An 18,050-nucleotide genomic window follows, 5' to 3' on the forward strand; every position below is an offset into this window, starting at 1 on the left:
AATTGTAAATTTTTCCTAGAGGGGCCAGAGAATGTAAGTTTTTTGATGTAATGTTGCATTAAGTGGGCTGTTAAGAATTTGTTAATGTTGGAGATCATTTAAGCTCTTTTCTGAGTTTTCTGTAATAGTGAGGGGTGCCTCTGGAAGGCTAGAGATTGTAACTTCTGGAGCAAGCGCTCGTGAATTTTGGTAGATTTCTAATTTTGTCTAAACAATTCCTCTTTTGAAATTGTAAATTGTGTAAACTTGAGCTTGTAGCACAGAACCTGTAAATCTGGGGCTTGAAGCCCAAAGCCGTTAAATTCCTTATTCTGGGCTGTTCCACCCTCGAAGCAAAATTGGAATTGTGCCTGAGATTTTGTTGTTTCCACACAGGGAAAAATTTGTTAAGTTTGTGATTGGTAAAGAAATATAACCTTTGTTTTGAAGTTTTAAATTAATTTTAATATTGTAGATAGACCCATTCACCCCAGGACCTTCTTTCACCTCTTTCTGCGATCTACTAAAACATCGTAAGGGGCTGCCTGGCCGAGGCGGTAAAGGCGTACTCGGTTCACCCGGAAGGACGTGGGTCCGAAACCCCGTCAGGAAGTCGTAAAATTTAAGAAACGGGGTTACACTTCCGGAGGTGCATATGACCTGAGGTTCACTCAGCCTACACCAAAAATGAGTACCAGGTTAATTCCTGGGGGCAAAGGCGGTCGGGCGTAGAGCTAACCACTCTACCCCATCATGTGCCGAGGTTAACAATGGTGGAAGCTTTTACCTTCCACTCCTCCAAGGGCCTTTATGGCCTGTACGGAGGCTACTTTGCTTTGCTTACTAAAAGACCATGAAAAGTACTAATAATGATAAATACCGTTTTGTTTCTAGGATATCACAAAGAGACATGCAATTCAATAAAATCTTATTCACTGGCTTTACAGTAAGTTACAGAGAAATCCGCATACAATGTATAATACCGCAGCGAAGCACGGGTACATTTGCTAGACAGGAATAAATGTGTGTGTGTGTTCAGTCCTCAGCCCGAAGGCTAATAATAATAATCGAACGCCTACAGAATACGGAGTTTATCACTAACATAAAGAAACTTCCTTTTACAATCCTGCTAAGAAACAACACCATAAGTAAAGTTACTTGCAGTCAAGTATTTAGGAGAATGGATGCCAACAAGTGAGAGGAAAACATAGGCCGTAGACACCAAGTGTACCAAGTTAGAAAGGGCCTATCATTCTTGTAAAAGCATCTACACCTCCAAGTACCTCACCATGAACCTAAAGCTGAAGCACTACAACTCAGTAGTAAGACCATCTGTACTCTATGCCCCTCAGTGCCTCTTGATGAATGGAAAGGGACCACTCAGGAAACTAGAATAGGAAGTTCTTGAGGAGGATACTAGGACCCTCAAGGAAGGAGGATGGCAACTACAAGATCAGGCACAACAACGAGCTCTACGAACATCAGGGAGACATAATCACATATATGATGAAAAGGTGACGGACTTCTATGGGCACCTGAGCCGCCTAAAACTTTGCAGGCTCACCAACAGAACACTCATAGTGATAAGTAGGGGAAAGGCTTCTAAGACTAAGTGGATCACCTGAGTAAAATAAGACCTAGAGCAACCACAGATCCCATTGGAGACCACAGAGAACCGATATTAGTACCGACATGACATCCTACAGGGAGTCTTCCCTCTGTCCCTCACAAGCAAAAAAGAGTACAGGGACCACCAGGTCTAAGTGGGCGGATAGAAGGAAGCAGGCACACAGCCAGAAAGGGAATGAAAGCGTACTGGATCAAGAAATTGCAGAAGACATTATCTAAGAGTTAAGACGAGCCCCGTGGTCCCTAGTAGGCCAAAACGAACACATAAAGAATCCGAACACTTAGATACGAAATACGAATAACTCAGGAAACACAAAACCCATGCAAGTAAAATGTGGCAATTCGGCTCCTGTTAGTATTTATATATTTATTTATTTATTTATTTATTTATTTTTTTATTTATTTATTTACTTATTTATTTATTTATTTATTTATTTATTTATTTATTTATTTATTTATTTATTTATTTATTTATTTATTGAGTCTTTACCGATTATTCCTCCCTTTTTGACTTTAAATTATAAGGAATGTATGAATCAAAAGCAGGTGCGTATATGAAACGTAGGGCCGTGAACTTGGTCCTACACACAAATAAATAGAAACTTTTAATTATGGCAATTGGCAATTTTGGCAAATAAGACTTGACCTGTCATCTACGTCACATAACAAAAAATAACCTAAACTAAGACAATCGGCATTTGCAAGCGACATCTGGCATTGACCCACAACTTCACTGCGTGAGTCGGTTAGTCTGGTATTACGCTATACCACTACCAACCAACGCTGATAAAATCAAACTTTCCGCTGAGTGTACTGCCTTTTCTGCTAGCTCAAAACCGTCCTCATTACCATTTAGGCTCCTGTCCACGTGTGCGCTTACATAATCATTCCTTACCTCACCACCACATGCTAATCTCATTTTCCTTTCGCATAGTTTCGTCACAGCACTTAGGAATATATTCAAATTACCCTTGATGTTCCATTCCTTCGAGATCCACACAATAACTTTTCATTTATCACCGATTTCACACATTTCTTGCTGTTTGTCGCTTAGGAACTTTTCCCCAGCTTCCCTGTTTCCTCACAATTCCCTACTAAATGTAAGTCATCCGTCTTGATCGCGCAAAAATATGCATAGTGAATTATCTTTCCTCCTGATCCAACCCTTATTCTTGTGCAAACCCAAGAGCCACCAAATTAAACCCCCTCCCCACTTCCTTTCTCCAAACCTTATGTTAATTTTGGAGACTCGGAGTACTTCATAAAATAAACTCAGAGAAGCTTTTTTCCTACATTCTTCTAACAGTCTTTGCATTTGTATATCCTTAATTCTGGCTATCAGAACTCTCTAACTACTACTACGTTTCCCTTTCCATGTCTCAAACCAGATATAACCCAGGTTCCTGTTAGCACATAAATAACTGTTAAGAAACCTTGAAAAATAGGCCTACTACCAGTTTTTGGTCGGACTCTTGTACACAGCGTTCGTCGTTGACGGATGAAGTTGTAGATATTTACGTTTTATATTATGAAAAATTTCGTCTTTTTTATTTCATTGTTTTATCTGGTATTTTGTTTTACAAAGCAGAAAATTAGAGGTGTATTTGAAATGTTACTGTGTAGATGTATTTGAAAAATATAAAAAATCCATTTTCGATAAAATATAATAATTATTAGAGGACAACAAGAAATAAAATCTACCGAGCGGAGTGCGCTACGACTATGCAGCCAAGTTCCGCATTCGAAAGACGCGTGGGTTCGAGCCCCACAACTGTCCTCAATGGTTTTCTGTATTTCCTCATTTTTACTACGAGGCAACTACCACGAGAGTTCCAATTCATAGGCTACAGCACATTCCTTCCACTTACTTACCCAATTTAAATCACCATCATTCATTTCATTTTCATTAAGTGCTGAACTGAGTTTGGCGTCAGGAATGGCATCCAAGCATAGAAACATGTCATATAAAACATCTGACTTCATCCCGGACTCCGTATCAAGAAACGGAACTATGTAGTAGACAAACAACACGAAATAAAGGGTCGGGTGTTTTCGATTATCTGCGCGACTATGAACCTTACAGAAATAGGCACACTTTCTAGAGGGTTAATACAGTATCAAAAAGCAGCTTAATTTGGGGAGTTCTTTCTGGAACTATTAACTCAGTTGTAAGAAGGTATCTTCATGGCAGTGGAATATTTCCTTAATTGCCTAGTCTATAGCCTTGTGTCTCATGAATACAAATGTTCAAGATTTTCTTTGAATTTCGTTTTGGTGAGCGTAACATACAAATAGAACTATCCATGGAAAATATCGTGTCTCTTTGGAATAACACCGATATACAAAATATATTACGGGAAACATACATTAATATGGAAAGTTCAACAGCCCCCTGTTGCATGAAATAAGTCTCCTTATCAGCGGACAGCTCCGACGAGCATTTATTTCCCTCTAGGGTGCTCTTTAGCCTCCGTCTCCTTATCTCAACCGCTGCTCTCACTATGTCTGGCTAGAACACTTACTTTATGACGAAAGGAAACTGTGTTATGTCGTTATCTGTCAACTGGGACGTCGACTCGATTACGACTTTTCTTGTCTTCTCTTTATAAGAAGTAAACTCTAGTTAACATTACAAACTATATCATCATTTAAGTAGCTGCCTCTGTGGATCCGTGGTAGAGTGTCGGCCTCCGGATCCCAAGATAGCGGGTTCAAACCCGGCAGAGGTAGTCGGATTTTTGAAGGGCGGAAAAAAGTCCATTCGACACTCCATGTCGTACGATGTCGGCATGTAAAAGATGTCTGGTGATACATTTGGTATTTACCCGACAAAATTAATTAAATCTCAGCCATAGACGCCCAAGAGAGATCCGGTTTACTCTGTCTGCCATCTAACGGACCTAGAGTAAAACGGAACGTCGAAATTGACGAACAGACAGCCAGATGGCGTCAAATCGAAATGTCTGCACACGGTAGCTGAGGCCATACGATGATTATTATTATTTAAGTTTTTTTAAATTCTATTTGTTCGGGGCGTCGACCTATATAGATCTTTTGCCCCTATGTGATATGAACCTGCGGGTAATTGGAATGGAGGAAGTGTAGAGTGTTCAATGTGAGGAAAAGAACGTTAAGGACGACACAAACACCCAGTCCCCAGGCCAGGGATATTAATCAATGACAATCAAAAACCTCTGGCCCTGCCAAGAATCGAACCCGGGGCCGACGGTTGACAGACGGACACGTTGCCCCCTACACCGGAGGACCGGACTCATTTGAGTATACTCCCAGACCTTTAATTAGAGTATGGCTTAAAATACACATTGAATCAATTTCTTCAGAAACAACATGTCACTTTTCGACCATTTTGAGTCAACTGTGAAGTTACCTTCTACACATGTACATTCATAATTTTAAACATGAAAAGGACAAGTCACATTATTATTGAGAGTTTCAGATGGCCACAGAAAATGGTTTTATATGCAGTTACCTCATAAGTAATTGTTTCTGAACCTAACAGCCCATGCATAGACAAAGTAAAAACCTATTGAAGTACCGATTCCAGATTGCTCATAATAGGCTGTAAGTGTCGGTGGCGAAGATATTAAAATAAAACTATGATAGCTTTTAAAGTTAAAAACTTCATGATTGTTCCGTATTGAATAGAGAAATAAGAAGATGTACAATATTATAGGGAAGGATCCACCTTTCAATACTCCGTAGTAAAAAGTAGTTACAACCTGTTTATTGGGACCGGTTTCAACACATTTCAAGTTGTTTTAAGATCTTCGCTAATTGGCTGATGATGACACTTGAAATGTGTTGAAACCGGTCCCAATAAACAGGTTGTAACTACTTTTTACTACGGAGTATTGAAAGGTGGATCCTTTCCTATAATATTGTACATCTTCTTATGATAGCTTCTCAGTATTCAGGAAGAGGAGTTCAAAATCAGCCAGTATGTGCACTTCAGCCACGCTATAACGAACGACAGTGTAGTTATTATTGATGGCCTAGTGTGCTATATGCTCCGTGAAAAATATGTTGATTTTTGTCCCAAACTGATGAACATATCCTGAGCGTTGATAACATTCTCAAACTACTGGAGTATATTCCTCGAGAGGAAGGAAGAGGAAGAAATATTATACAATTGGCCGGTGTCTATGCAATTTAATTTTCACAATGTTTGCAGGAATTCGAATAATCAATGTTTGGAGAGTAATATGTTAATTTTGTATGTACCCTATTTTTAATTTTGGCATAGCCCTTCGGTTACTAAATTTAGGTCCTCTATTTTTTAATATACCAGACGACCCGTGCTCGCTGCTCCACATCATTCGTTATAGATAGGTCAGATAACTCGTCTTGATATGCCAGTGGTAGTCATATTGCTTTGCCTGCCCTTTTCAATGATTTTACGAACATTTAATAAGAAGAGCGTTACGGTTTGCTGCAGTTCGTAGTCAGAATTCATCTATTCTGACGTCATCATGCCTTCAGTTTGGTAACAATCTATCCAAATATTCGCTTTTTTAAAATCCTACATTCTTGATGTAAGGCTTGGTATTGTGTCGAAGAAGGAATGGTATTTTTAATCGTAGTTATTCTGTATAGAATGGTTGTCTTGTGAGCTCATAGGTTAGTCTCAACAGAGTCTATTTTTCCAGGCAGAGAACATTTTTTCACTCTTTCTATTATAGCTGGGTTAACCTTCGATGAGTGTTCCCAGGTAATATCTAAGGCGTATGCCTGTTTGTACGTAGACTTTTTTTTCTCTTACAAGGAAACATCCACAATGGTGAAGTCGCCGATCACGATGAAACTTAGCAAACACATTGAGGTACATGTAAAAACAATGCCAGCATCAATTTTAGGCGCCAACATTCATTAACGCGTTAACTAAGGGGCCTAAAAGTTGCGACATTTCAAGTTCCGCGCGATCAGCGATGAATACCTGCTGGCCAATGCTAAGCCGGCACACACACATCCCGTCTGGAGACACACCCTCTGCACCGCCTTTTACCCTCCAAGTGGTTCTCCCCGGCACGTTCTCCTCACTTCTCCTCGCGCTTGCCGGCTGCTTGGTTGTGGAACGAGAGACCGGCGCTATATTTTGCTTCCTTACGTGCTATAATTATTGAAATCCTTTAAATGACGTTCCGTTTCACACGTAATGATAATAAATAACCTAAACGTATTTACTCATATTTTATGCAAATGTTATGTTTTCATTCCTGCTAATTCCGGTGGGTTGTCAATTCGTGGATACAACCCCGAGTTAAGCACCATCGGGCGTGGACAAACGTGGTATAAGGTACCGCGTCCGACTTACGCTTAAATTATTATTTACGTCTGAAGCACCTTGAAGCTGTCGGTAGTGTCATTTAGAGTGGACATACATATGAAATTTATTAAAATAAATCACCCACCTTGAAACAACGTGAAATATCCTTTTATTAAAAGAAATTACGTGCCCGGGTAGAGGATCTCAATGAATGTAATGAGATGTTGTACCTCGGGATATCAAAATATGGTTACAGGTCCAGACCTTTTCATGTCCACTCCCCTACCCCCATTTTGTGTATGCTATCTACCCCCATTTTGTGTACGCTATCAGTTGTGTCATAACGAAACGAAATCGCGAACAACAGCAATTATAAACCCCGAGTTAGAAACTGCTGGTATTTCCCGTATTAAGTACTCTGGTATAAGGAATCTTGATAGAATGTTTTTATTTGTGCTTGTATTGAACGATGTATTTATGTTTTGCAGTGAAAGGCACAACACATTTCAATTGCAGCCACGGTTGTCGAACATAAATCAATTAAGTGCATAGACAACTTTGATATGAGTATGACATGGAATGATTGACGTAATAAACAAAGTCTTTAAAAAGAAATAAAGATGTGCATTTATATATGCAGTAGATATACCGTAATCACAGGCAGAGCTGTAGTTCTACTTACTCGTACTTTCGCGCTATAGCTGACAGAGGTCTATGTATTCAACAAGTAGCCATATTAAAGTATCACACTACAGTCTTCTGGGTACAATGGTAGTTACATACGTAAAAGGGTACATGGCTATTGTACGAACTGGTACAACAATGTAAACTGCCTATACAATGTGGAAATCCTAAGGGAGAGCTATGAGGAAGGCTGATAGCGTACGCAGTGTAGCACAGGTTCTGTTCGACAGATAAGCAGACGGCAGCGCGGGGAGAGGGAAACGAGTGATGCTGAATCAGGCGGGGCGGAGGGGAGGAGGAGCAGAGGTGTGGCACAAAGCAGTGTTCCGGCTAAGCATTGGTCAGGAGGAATTCATCGCTGTTCGCGCGGAACTTGAAAAGTCGCAACTTTTAGGCCTCTTAGTTAACTCGCTAATGAATGTTGGCGCCTAAAATTGATGCTGGCATTGTTTTTACATGTACCTCAATGTATTTGCTAAGTTTCATGGCGATCGGCGACTTCACCATTGTGGATGTTCCCTTGTTAGTAGCATTTACGTTATTAAGAACGCCCTGCCATCTGTAGACTTTCTTTACAAGTTGCTTTACGTCGCACCGACATAGGTCTTATGGCGACGTTGGGACAGGAAGCGGCCGTGAATTTAATTAAGGCACAGTCCCAGCACTTTCCTGGTGTGAAAATTGGAAACCACAGAACACCATCTTCAGGGCTGCAGACAGTGGGATTCGAACTCACTACCTCCCGAAAATTGGATACTGGCCGCACTTAAGCGGACTGCAGCTATCGAGCTCGGTGTTGAATATATTTAGAAGCTGCGTATCTAGTAGGGAATAGTATTCTTCCGTGATCAGAGTAAGTGTATACTCTCTGGCTTGACAGGTAGCAATCAAACATGGCTGCATTCAATCACATTACTAAGGATAAAAGTTACATACCTACATCAGAATATTAATGATAGGATTAATCGCTCACCAACTGATAAGTACAGAATGTTTTGCGTGTTAGGGTAAGCGTTCGCCTGCAGTTTTCAGAATGATAATTTAATGATTTAATTGTTTGATTACTCAAAGTTCGCTGAACTTAAGGATCAATGTATCATGTTCACCGACAGGTAATTCCGGAGAGAATAGAAAAAGTGAAGCAAGTAGGTCCAGTAGACCGGACGGAAGGATTTGCAAAAGCTCTTTGTAGTAATTTTTTTAATATATAGATTCCAAGACATTTTGAGAATTGCTTTTAGTAGAACGATGTGTTTATTTTAGAAACAATATGTCAACGGTTTTTAATAAATGTAAAATAAATTATTTCGAATGTTCTTTCTTATTGAACAAGATAGCCAAATCCATCTTAAATACGGCATAGAACTCCTAACAAAACAGTCGGTATGTTTATGATAACAATATTCTTGCAAGAAGATTTCTTGTAATTAGCGAAAAGTCATTGCAAAATTACGTTGGAGTATATTTATGGACGTTGACAGTACAACCAAGGAAATAGTTCCACATATCGATGCACTTTCTTGCGTGACGCACTGCCTTCCCACTGTCAAAGCTGTCCCATTCAGTAGCTACAGCTAACGCTCACTATTCCTCTTGAAGGGGGTGTGAGGAAATGTCTGTAGGCAAAAACTCTGCTTTGTGGAGAGAAGAAGGGAAGTAGCTCGGGTGAATGGAATGTGTGCAAGTTGACACTGTACTCTCCTACTTAACTACCAAGACTAAGACCGGTGCTAAGTAGCTGGCGTCAGTCCAGACACAGTTGTTGAAGGTAACGGACGACAGCAGCTAAGTACAGAAATATATCTATAATTTATTAACGTAACAGTAAAATAAATATTTATTCATATCATCACCGATCATAATCATGGACTAGTTTACGCAACATAAACAATACCGGTATTGTATATATATGCGCCTGATTTAAAGTGATTTGAAAGAACCTAAGGATGTCTTTTTAGAACGAAACACGTCATGCATTGTTTAATAGAACGTATTCTTTTACAAGTATGTTACATATTATTTTTGGAAATAATTTGGTCGACAGTCAGAAAAGAACTGCATTAACTAAGTCGACACTGGGAGGTATGGATTCGTTCTTAACTAATAACAGGGTTTCGTTATACGTCAGCAGTGACTGACGATTTCCCGCAATTGTCTCCGATCCTGCGCTAGGTGTGAAAACTCGTTCATGGACTTCCCAACAAGCACCCTCATGTGGTCAATCCACGTTGCAGGTGTTCGTGCTTGGAATTTTTCCTTGCACCTGCTTCTCCATAGCTTCCGTTCTTCTTAAAATGTGACCGAAGTATCCCAAGAAGGCTAGATTGATCTTATTTAAGGAGGGTTGCCCAGTTAATACAGGACGCGACCTTGAGCTCATGCGTCGCTCCTGGAAGCAGCTGCATGTATTCATTTTTTTGTTCTGTCTAGTCAGTTTGAAGTGTCGCGTTATATTATACCATTGTTGGCCGAATTGCAGATATATGGCAAGGCCACATTGTTGGCCTTTCCGATGCTATTTTCTCATAATCGAGGACTGTACAACGGTGTAAAATATAAGGTCTCAACACTAGTACATCCTCTGTAGGCAATGCGATCAAATTACATCAGATTGGTTTCCTGCCAGAAACAACAGCTTCGAAAAAACTGACGCGGAATAGAGTTAGACCCTCCAGGACTCCGAACATCTTTAAAAGGCTAAAGGCTTCTGTCCTGAAGGAAAGTCCACCACTCAAAGACACCTTGACAGCCACACAATCACATCTAAAGGTACACTCTACCGTATTAATAAAGAACTTCTGAACCTGATAAATTGGCATAAGACATGTGGACATGCTTTGAAACCATGGCAGGTTAAAGAGCGGTTCACTAATTCCAGACTGGGCGAGTTGGCCGTGCGTGTAGAGGTGCGCGGCTGTGAGCTTGCATCCGGGAGATAGTAGGTTCGAATCCCACTATCGGCAGCCCTGAAGATGGTTTTCCGTGGTTTCCCATTTTCACACCAGGCAAATGCTGGGGCTGTACCTTAATTAAGGCCACGGCCGCTTCCTTCCACCTCCTACGCCTTTCCTTTCCCATCGTCGCCATAAGACCTATCTGTGTCGGTGCGACGTAAAGCCCGTAGCAAAAAAAAAAAAACTAATTCCAGAAAATTATGTAAAAACTGCCAAGCAGGGGAAAAATGGCAGTCGATTGTTACCGTGTTTTATTTAGAGGAGACCAATAAGCCCCGGGCAATTTACTATCGCCCAAAAGCAAACTTCATCAAGGAAAACAAAACAATGTTTGCTAGGAGATTCATGGTGGAGGCAGAATATTGTGCCGGGGGTAAACTCAGAATCCTCACAGTGCTGAAAAACGTGATGATCAATGCTCCTTACTTCCAGATAAATGTCATAGACCCCTCTTTCGACGAAGATATCCCTCGGTTGTACGGTGAGGTTGCTTCAAATATCTGCATTCGCATAGATCAAGCATCCACTCATACTGCCAGATGATCAGTCACCTACTACGAGAGAAAAGAAGCATGGACGGGTGTCCTAGTCACACCATTTAGTGATATGCCTAACCGATGGGTTTCTGTGCCCTTGTCTCCTGTAAATAGGACTTTCTTATAGACATCCCGCCACTATAGAGGGTCTTTAGAAAATGCACAAGGTAGTATGGTACAATATTGGTCTTCCTGTACTCAGTCATAGTCTTCTACAGTGGAAATTGAGATGTAAGGCAAGAATCTGTGCATGTGGTTATTACATCGAGCAAAACCAAGTCTTGGGGAACGGAATCGTCTAGGACAAAAGGTACGTCAAAATCGTCCAAAATTAACTGGGGCAACCCTCCGTATGAGTCTGTGCTTCACTCAATGCTCCTCGAGAACCTATTTTCCGTCCAAGATATTCGTATAACTCGACGGTGGGCTCTCATTTGAAATGCTTCTATCTTCTTCGCATCGGCTGCTTTAATGGTCCATGCCTTAACGCCATACGAGCAGATCGTTAATATCGCAGTTCGTCCAAGTGGGGTGCACATCCAACAGTACTTTGGACATATGCTTTCGCTCTCAGTTAGACAGGGAGACAGATTTTCACCCTTCTCTTTAACTGTTCATTGGAAAAGGTCATCAGAGAGTGACGGAAGAACAAAAGATACCAAGTGGTTTTTACCTGGGACACAAACGGAAGGCGCTATTAGTTGACTGTTGGGCGTTCGCAGATGACCTGGCACTTCTTGCGAACTCTGTAAAAGTAGCAGTGAAATAACTCAATACACTTAAACACCAGGCTGCCAAGGTGGGATTAGAGGTATCTCTAGAAAAGGCAGAAGACTTCACCAATATTAGTGATACTCCCAGCAAACTACAGTTGTAACAAGGCTAGATTTAGAAAGTCAACAGATTTAAGTACCTGGGAGAATGGCTGGAACCCAATATGGCAGAAGGGGTAGCACTAACAACCCGGATTAACATACTAGAATTAGCATATCGACTGACCAAGAACATTTATAACAAGAAATGTCTCTCTCGTAACAACAAATTGAGGCACTACCAGACAGTTATCCGCCCAGGAGACGTATACGCCACAGAATGCTTGACGCTGAACAGGAAAGGATTGTTGGACAAACTGGAGGTTCAGGAGAGGAAGATCTTGAGAAAGATGCTAGAACCAATCAAAGTAGATGGCGAGTACAGAAGGTGACCAAACCAGGAGCTATACAGTTATACTGCAAAAGTCACAGACGTACCGAGGAAGAAGCGTCTGATTTTCTATGGACATGTCACGAGGATGAACCCAACTAGGATGACCCATCGGCTTCACAACTACTGGGTAAACAGAAAGATAGGGTCACCATGGCTAACAAAAATAAAGAAAGACATGCAGGAACTGGGAGTAACTAGAACGACATCAGGAACTGAGCACCTCTCAGAAGAATAATCAAACAAAAGAGGTTTCAGGACAGACCATCATGTAAAAAAGGAGGCGCCCGTTGGACAAAGGAAAGAAGAGAGAAACATTGCCAGAGAAAGCGCGAGTATTGGGAAACTATCAAGTCCCTCTCCAAGCAGAAAAGTTGAACATCGAAGTCCGTAGTTGGCCCATTCGAAGAAAGAAGAAGAAGTGACCTACTGATGTGCTGTGCCCCTGGTGATAGTACAATCCTTCCATATCTTGACAAGCTACTTTTTGAATACCGTAGTGGCCTTTTCGTACAGCTTCTTATACTCAACAAGTATTCCGCACACACTTTATGCCAATCGTTGACGTTTTAGGTAATCTAAGCCAAGAAACTCATCGGAAAGTCGTTTCTTCTTTGACTTTCTTCACAAAAATCGCCACTGCTCGGCTCCTTATCCGCATAGATTGACGTTTGGCATAGATAAACCTTCCTCGATAAACTTTCTCTTCAAATGCAAAAGCTGAATCAAATTCCGTTCAGTGAATTTGGAAATAAACCTGCACAACATACACACACTTACCAGGGATTTTATTGTATAATATTCATAGTTTATCTAATGACATAAATATTTACATTTTAAAAACTAAACATAAATACACGTAATGAAAATACATTTTAAACACAGGAACGAGGACAATATTACGTCGATATCCCCCTCGAATAATTCATTTTCGGCTACTATCTGAAATTAGAAGGTAGAGGAGAATATTCATGTTGCATAAATTCACGTCCTTTAGAGAGGAATGTACTGCAAATGTGATGGATTTTGACGCTGCGGTATGATCAAATGAAAATGTGTACATTCTACGAGAACCCGCGCCGATTTGTATGCAAGGGGGCACCGAGGAGAGTAAAGGGCAGACAAGCGGCTCGACCATCAAAGTAGAGGCGTTACCCTGGGAATACGAAGGAAATTCGTGAGGAGATTTCTCAATAAAGAGTGAGCCAAGGGTATAGGGTATATATATATTCTAAGTCCCGTTGCTTCCGCTCTCATTTCTAGCTGCCTGTCGAGCTATGCATCAAAATTCAGACCGAGCGAATTTATGACTAAATGTTGATTTTCATTATCCAGCCCAGTATTATGGGTAATTTGCCCTACATTTCTTAGCTACTGTCCAATTTCCAGCTCATGACCGTTGAGGGATGACGAAATGAGACAAGTGACGGGAGAGGGTAATAGCGTGAGGTAAGTATAATATATTTACATAGTTTTCACAAAATCATTTACCACTGGAGTAGACTAAATACAATGTTTCTAACTCAATAGCAACTTGAGTAGTGGAAGTGTCACATACTTGTCACTTTGAGATGTAACAGTTACTCGGGACAACTTCCAACATTTTTCCCAGGTGATCTCCAGTGTTGAATCGAACAGTAATGTTATGATTCTTCTTCTTTCGCCGACGCTGCTGTTTTTCCCAAACCCTGGTGAAGTCATGAGTGAGATTGTTCCACACATGTCGACGCATAACATTTTTATGGTCGGATGTCCTTCCTGACGCCAACTCAGTATGCTGGAATGAATTCCACAATTTCGCTTTTCTGAGAGGTTATGTGTATACTGGTTTAATGAAGCGGTGCCTGTTACGAAAAATTAAACAGCCAATCCCCAAGCCAGAGGAATTACCCGGATACGGCTAAATCACCGATCTGATCAGCGGGAATGGAAATCATGTTCCTCTAAACCACTACGTGAGAATTCATTCAGTGAGCTGGACACACTGCAGCGCTTATTTATTCAATGACCTTTTTTTAATTTTTTAAGAATATTTTCCTTTACGTCACACCGAGACAGATAGATCTTATGGTGACGATAGGGTAGAAAAGACTGATTGGGAAACCAATTCAATTGTTAATATTGATTACCAGCGATTAACTAGAGGTTTTGTTATTTATTTATTTATTTATTTATTTATTTATTTATTTATTTATTTATTTATTTATTTATTTACAATTTCAACCTGCTCATCATTAGCTTCGATTTACATCCGAATAATCTCAATCGATTCACGTCATAAATGAAGCAATGGCGAGTAGGATATCGTCCTTGAACCATCATTACTCGAAGTAATTTCTTGTCGTTTAGGATGCCTGCATGCCAGTTTTGACGTTGCGAATTATCCTTATTGAGCGATCTACTGTCAACTACATTATTTCGGATAGTCTCCAAATATGTTACGAGAAAACTATACCCCCCGTGGGTGGAGGTGGTAGAATAACACCCACGGTATCGCCTGCCTGTCGTAAAAGGCGACCAAAAGGGGACTCACCGAATCTTAACTTTGGAGCATGGGTTGGCGACCACGGAGCCCTTAACAGAATCGTAGCATTGCTTCCACTTACTTGTGCCAGGCTCCTCACTTTCATCTTTCTTATTTGACATCTCTTGGTCATCTCTCGTTCTTTTCTGAATCTGATGCTATTAGGTTTACGAGGGCTAGGGAGTTTTCCATTTTCACACCCTCGTCGCCCTTACCTTCCTTTGGCCAATATCTTCACTTTTCCAAGTGTCGAGTCCCTACCATTATTTTCATCTGATTAGTGTTAGAGTATGGTTGCCTAGTTGTACTTCCTCTTCAAACAATAATCACCACCACCACCAGAGAACTATAGCATGTCGACGTCGAATCATATGGAGTATCCTTCAGATATCCAAATCCCTTCGCCAGCTTTTAACCCACTTTTCAGAAAGACAATCAAAATCTTGACATACCATGGCATTGCTGATGCATAATAAAGATCTCTGCTGACGCGTTCGGTGTCACTCGACAAAATTATGTTGACTCAGCCATAAGGATGTACAACAAAAATAGTTTTTCCCTGCTTGACAGCAATACAAGTGGGATGTAGAAATTCGCATTCCGTTCAGATGGTCTGTAACTCAGTAGCTGCGGCCATACGAATATGTTGCGAAACAAAATAATTTCTATATATAAAAGAAAACGCACTGACTCACTCATTCACCAATGCCCAGCTCAAACCGTTTAATCTAGGAACGTGAAATTTAGATGGGACATTGTTACTATGGCCTTGCACAACCACAAATGAAGCATATCTGGAAATTCCGTCCTTAATAGTATGAAAAGCGAAAGGGATTGGGGGGGGGGTGAATCTTCTTTTACTTTTTTGCAAGTTGCTTTACGTCGCACCGACACAGAAAAGTCTTATGAGGGATAAGAAAGGGCTAGGAGTGGGAAGGAAGTGGCCGCGGCCCTAATTAAGATACAGTCCCAGCATTTTCCTGGTGTGAAAATGAGAAACCACGGGAAAACATCTTCAGGGCTGCCGACAGTGGCGTTCGAAACCACTCTCTCCCGAATGCAAGCCCACAACTGTTCGCCTCTAACCACACGGCCCACTCACTCGGTTGGGGGTTAATATTTTATACGAGGATGCATATCTCTAAAACCGAAAACGTAACACATGGGAACACTGGTATTCCGAATCTGCTTTTAAAATGAAGAATCGCATGTTTTATCGTTTCCTGAAACAAAGTTGAGGGGGTGAAGAAAAGGTGTCTGTGTGTTGTATGAATATTTTATGACGTTACCTACACTTAAAAACCGAATATTTTCCAAACGTGAAAAATTGTATTTCGATGTAAAAGCAAAGATGTATATGTGGAAATTCCATCCATAAGGGGTTAAAACTGGTATTTAATATCTGCTTTAAAAATAAAGAAACATGTATTGAGACTGTAGAGGGGAGAAGAATTTTTTTATGAGGTTGTCTACATTTGATAAACTAAACGATGTTACACAAATGAAAATTATTATTTGTTAAAAATATACTTGATTTCATGTACATTTTCCTCCAACTCTTCTTCTCTGAAGATTTACCGAAACGATTTTATCTCTCACGGGACTTTTCCACATGGCTTTATTCAGAAAACAAGCAAACTCCCATAAATATTTTGAGGATATAGTAATGCTCCCTTAATTATCCTCTAACCAGCTTGTAATATTAATTATTCACGTAACTGTTTTTCCTTTTGTTTAAATATTACGAGTAGCTTTAAATTAGGCTCACCAAATTGTTTATTTTTTAATCTTCTTTACTAAATTCCCATGTGGGCTATTTTTCGTATACAGTAATATCTTCATCGTATTCTAAAGGCTAAGCCTTGTCGCCACAGACACAGCTCTTGCAGTTCATCCTCAGAAGCAGGTTCTTGAAATACGACAATATGGGTCGTCCTCTTCCACTTTTACCGTCAATTCTTCCTTAAATGCTGTTACAAAATAACTGCTCATGCCGTAGAATGTGAGCAATAAATTTTATTTTCCTTTTCTCAATTTCAGTTACCAGACTCCGTTTTTCTCCTATCTCTCTAAGGACTTCTGTATTGCTCTTCATTTCACTCCAACTTATCCTCTACATTCTTCTCCACATCCACATTTCAATTGCCTCTAGTCTTTTCTTTTCTTGCATTACTAATGACCAGCTTTCGCAACCATACAGAAGCACAGCAATATATTAAGAAAATTATATTAATATTCATTTCATTCATTTATTTTCTTCGCAATTAAAAATGCATATTGAAAATTATAATATAAAATGTGTGGTGAGATCAGGCACAGTCGTACCAACTGTATGCGATGAAGCGGGCCTATTTCGGATGCTATATTCCATAGGTATGGAAGTCAAAATCTATGTAGAGAAGCAGGAAACAAATAGTTAATAATGTCAATGAAATCTCGGACGAATTCTCTATGTAATAATTTAAGACATCGTAGGTGAAGAATCCAAACGTCATATGTCGCAATGCTCTTCCCATTCATTCCTAATCACACCTCACAGCCACACACGGATATGCAGTCGATCAGAACAGTGTTCGTCGCGTTTATTTTCCTACTCAGTTAAATCTATCAAAATGCATTAGCAAATACGTGAAGAAAGGAAGCGATCAGATGTGAATAAGAGAAAGTGGTCGGTACGTTTGCAGTTCTGAGGCAGTTTGCGAATCCCGGGATTATCTATGCACGAGAGACAGCAATTTGTTTGAAATCTCTTTCTACATAGGAAATAATCAACGGGTGTATTTTAACTCGAATAACTTAGTTGACAGTCAACAACCTAAAACAAGAATCTTCGAACATTAAAATATTTACAGCTTTGGAAAGACTCTTCTGTACTCTAAGATATCTCCTTCTTTTGCGTGGAAAAGAGGATGAGAGAAGGAATCGGAGAAAGGAAGTCGAAGGGTGGCCCGGCGTAAAGAAAGATCATGCGTTGGTAAGACATACACTGTGCATCCTAATAATAAAAAATGTGTTCATTTTCGCCTGCTTCTACATGAAATGCGCGGCCCCACTGTACGTCCTTGGTCAATCCCTTGAGCCTTAGGGAGAAGTGTAGAGAGTCTCCTAAAACCGTCAAAAATTAGTTAGTTGGACTTAGAAACAAGAAAGTTAGTATTAATTATTAATGATTAATTATTATTGTTATTAATGTAAGATCTGGCAGAACTGAGTAATATCAAAAGGTACGAAGATGCGCCTGATGGAATCACTAGTGT

Source organism: Anabrus simplex, chromosome 6 (genome assembly GCF_040414725.1).
Source record: "Anabrus simplex isolate iqAnaSimp1 chromosome 6, ASM4041472v1, whole genome shotgun sequence".
Taxonomy (NCBI): Eukaryota; Metazoa; Arthropoda; class Insecta; order Orthoptera; family Tettigoniidae; genus Anabrus; species Anabrus simplex.